The sequence below is a fragment of the Protopterus annectens genome, chromosome 16.part0 (assembly GCF_019279795.1).
Source record: "Protopterus annectens isolate FY-2018-M chromosome 16.part0, PAN1.0, whole genome shotgun sequence".
Classification (NCBI taxonomy): domain Eukaryota; kingdom Metazoa; phylum Chordata; order Ceratodontiformes; family Protopteridae; genus Protopterus; species Protopterus annectens.
In genome coordinates this window covers 657,663,462-657,667,980 of record NC_056750.1, presented here as the reverse complement: position 1 = coordinate 657,667,980, position 4,519 = coordinate 657,663,462, and positions in this window count along the sequence as shown.

The following is a 4,519-nucleotide window of genomic DNA, read 5'->3' as shown; positions in this document are numbered from 1 at the left end:
ATCTGATCTCACCAGTGAGGGATATACTTCCTGTGTTGAACGTTGTGATCCCATGTGCGTGATGATGAGATCAAGTATGTTTTCTCCTCTTGTGGGGATGGTGACTAGTTGTTCCATGGCATTTGAGTTTATGAACTCCAGGAACCTTTGGGCTAGAGTGTTTGGGCTTGAGTAGTGTTCCCAGTCTATATTAGGGTAGTTGAAATCACCTAGTATGATGGTGTTTGGAGATACATTTATCCCCTCCAATGTTTTCAGGAAGGCCATGTGAGGTTCCTGAGTTTGAGAGGGTGGCCTGTAACATGCTACAAATTGCAGAGCAGTCTTGCCTATGGTTAATTGCACCTGGATGGTCTCCGATGCATCGTGTGTTGCCACCAACCTTGAGGTGTGGGTGTCCTTTATGAATATGGACACCCCCTCCTTTCTTGGTGTTGTCCGGATGATATGACGTGAAACCTGATAGTGCTCTCAGGAGCCTTGAACCAGGTTTCTGTCAGCACAGACATCGATGTTCTCCATACTGAGAAGGGCTTTGAGTGCGTGCATCTTGAGATTGAGACTTCTGGCATTGAGCAGCATTACCCTTAGTTTTTTTCCCTTTTTTGTGTTCTAGGGTGGTAGGTTTAGAATTTGCGTCTTGCCTAAAAAGGCACTATGGGGGTGGCAAGAGCCTTTGCCAATATCCGTAAGCCTAGGGGTGACAGGTGCAAGCTGTCCCTTGTGAAGCAGCGTGGCTTGTCCAGCATGTCACCCCAGGCAGACAGACATTGGATCCCCTTTGAATGACACCAGAATTTAAGCCAATTATTACAGCTGATCATCTTATCACTGTATTGTGGCATCATTCTAGGTGAAGGTAGGATACTGCTCAAGGTCAGGGTCATACCTGCCTGGGCTACATAATCAGAGAGCTCCTCAATGTCTCTTTTCATGTAGTCCAAGGAGGTACGTCTCAGGTCATTGACACCAGCGTGGACAATGACTGAGTACTTGTACCTGCTGTTGAGAGAACTGAGTGCTTGCATTATGTGGCGGATTCTAGCGCCCGACAGGCAGCTTACTGTGACCTTCTCCTTACTCAGTCTGGTGAGCGGGACGTCAGTGTATCTGACTATGAGAGTCTGTACCTCCCTTTCAGACACTTCAGTACCCAGTCCACATTACTAATGTGCTGTTTCAACCTGGAGGTTTACTACAGTCACCGAATCGTGAAATATGTCTAGCAATCACCATACTCTTCTCAGGACATTCACACTTAGCAATATTCTTTGGTATGTCAGGTATAGACATGGGTTGCATTTCCAAGATCCCTCGTTTAGCTTTTATAACTTCCAACATCAGGTCATATATGTAGTCAAACTTTCTTTTCTCAAATATTGGTTTGGCTACCCACTCCTGTTTTGCTTTTGGGTACACCACGCGATACCTTAGCTCTCCCTTTGCTGCCGACTTCTTTGTAGGGAATCTCACCACTGCTTGCTCACGATGGACGTTCTCATTATGATCCAGGATGGCAAGTATGATTCTTGCTTTCATTCCTGCAAAACTAAAGTGCTCAAACTTGGGGCAATATTTGCATAGTAATGCATGGAACACTTCAAGATCACCAGTATGGCAGAATTTGGTGATGTGCTTCAAATCTTTAATGAGAAATTTGTTAGCAACAATTCTCTTCAATGCACTGTGACAGGCATCATCTTCTTCCAGCCACTTTGTCTCGTCTCCATCGATGAGTGGCATTTCATGTCCACAACAGGAAACCTTGTTGCCACAATCCCAACTGTGTTGGTCAGTTACATGGTAGAGCAACGACAACCATTTCTCCTCTAGTACTACTGCATCCCCTTCACGTTTCAGCACACCACCACAGGTGATTTGAAATACTGTGGCAACACTGCAGTAAGTCTTGCTTGCCTCTCCTTTTCCCAGCTTCAGTGATTTTCTTAGTCAAATTTTTGGTCATATGCCACACATCAAACTGATGATCCACATTTGGAAATTCTGTGGCATCAATAACCTTATTCCAGGATGTCTGTCTGTCGCCACAAGGCTGACATTAACATTTTTATCCATCAAGTTTTTCATGCACTTCTTAAAAGCTTTCTTCTCCAGTGCCACTGAGGATACACCTCGGCTGACCTGCTCCAGGCAGAAATCTACAATGAATCCAGAATCCAGGTCCATCATGCTGTAGCAGCAGTACTTTGCAGAATAGCCTGGACTATCACACCGCCCATCTCCAGCTAACCTTACTTCCTTACCCATTGCATCTTCTAGCAGACGAGACTGATGCTGTGTCCAAGTATGCTGCAAAACAGGGAATAAATACTCCCGTTGAATCAAATAGAATGTGGTTTCACTGATAAATTCAAGTCCTAGATAAGCACTGAATCACGCTATATGTGCATATGTACTTCCACTGAAAAGTACAGACGATGCCAGTAGAAGATTGCCAGCTGGCATTCGGCCAATTAAGGGCTGACTTTCCCAATGGAGAACTTCATGTCCACTAATGCATGAAACATTCACTGAGACATAGGATCCCAACTTCACTTTCCTCAGTTCCACAGCAGAGGTGTGGCATTGTGGACAGGTAAGTTTCAGCAACAGGCAATCCAGGCAGGACTCAAAGACAATGAACTTTGATTCTCCAACCATTTTCTCGTCTTCGTCCTGTTCCAGCACTGTGTCTTCGATCTCTGGCGTAGACAAGTTGTCAGAAGTGTACAACCAGTCTGGATCCTTTTCCACATCATCTGTCCACTGAGAAAGTGAGGAGCTGCTATGCATGCTTGTGTTATGCATGCTAGTGTTATGGACGTCCTTTCGTAGCTTGACCGGAGTACTGCAATGTGTCATCTCCGCAGCAATGTATGCACTAGAGCTACATGTGGCCTCTTCAGTGCAACTTTTGTCCTTTTCATTGGGACATCTAATCTCAATCAGGTGCTGATTGGCATTATTGAAACTGTGTTGTGGTCTGTCTGCACTCAATTCTGTTTGTTCATCCTTGATTTTTAAAATATGTGTGGTCTAACAGTGGTGAGACTCCTACTTCTGGAACCTGTACAGCTGCATCAATCATAGTGCGTGGTACTGTTTCAAGGTCCTTTAGCTTCACTTGAATTCCTATGCTGCTACCTTTCTTTTGGGAAACTTTGTCTGACATGCGACTGTACTCTGACTGCAAATCCCAGTCTCCATTGCGTATACTTCCATGTTTTCGACTACCTCTTCATACAAATCAGTTGCTTGAACCTACAATCACATAAGTGTTAATCAGTCAATGCATGACTAATGACAAAGTTAACTACAGACACTATGATAACAGGATAAGCATTTTGATTGCCGACATCCGACTCAAAGTCAAGGGAGTCACAATGAACTACATAAAAATTTTGTAATTTACACTATTACTCAGCCAACCACAAACTGAATGCTTATCCAGTATCGCATATTACTGTAGGTTTTCATCTAAACTTACTTCCACACATTCTTGATGCGCTTGACAGTCTTCCATTCGGTCTTCCACAGTGTTTCTTGACGCATCATTATCTGCATCCCTTTGATTCTGTAGCAGCACATGCTTCCTCTGCAAGATATACAAAAAGTAAGGCACATTAAAATTAGACATTCACCGGAGTAGTGAGTAATTTGTGCGCTGAAGAGGTAATACAATTACTCACCTTGCGTTGCACAGACCGTTGCTCTGTCATAAGGTCTTGCAATGTAGGCTGCGTTTACTCAGAAGGTCTTCAATAAGCTGCATGAAAAAAGTACATCAATTAACTGTTGCAATTTGAAACACATGCAGTGCCAGTATCTCGCATGCAAACGTCAGTTGACTCATTAAACCTTTCATTGATCCACTGATACTCACCTTCTGCTGCTGTTTCTGCTGCAACCGATGTACTGAAGATGTCCGTGTCTTGCTGTTCGAAAGTGAGAAAATAGATGGTACTGCCGCTTTTATTAATCTCCGTATTGGTGGCAGGTCTCATCTCATCAGGAAGTAGCTGTTGCTGGTAGTCAAGGTGAAACTGGCTCTGCTCAAAGTGTTGAGAGCAGAGAAATGTCGTGGCTTTGCACTACCCAAAACTTCCTTAACAAACTTTGGTATGCTACCAACATCTCTACCACAGTTAATCACCCACTGTCTACACAGGTTGATATCCCGTGGAAACCGATGGAATGATACCCCCCGTGGCAGATTGTCTTGGCGCATACTACAGTTGATTGCAAAGCAGGAAGGCATTTTGACGATCACCTAATAATAGAAATTACTATATCAAATCATACAATACACACAATTCATGCTAAACTAGTTACACTCATTGATATTCATACAACCTGTACGACTTAATGGTTAAAAATCAATGTGCAATGACATATCCAAATTTAATAATGGCTGCTTGTGTGACAGTCATGCAATGCATTTGTCAGTGTCACTTGCATCCGCCTTCTCTCTGCAATCAAAGTGTATCCTCACTTACAGCCTTTACACGACACATGGAAG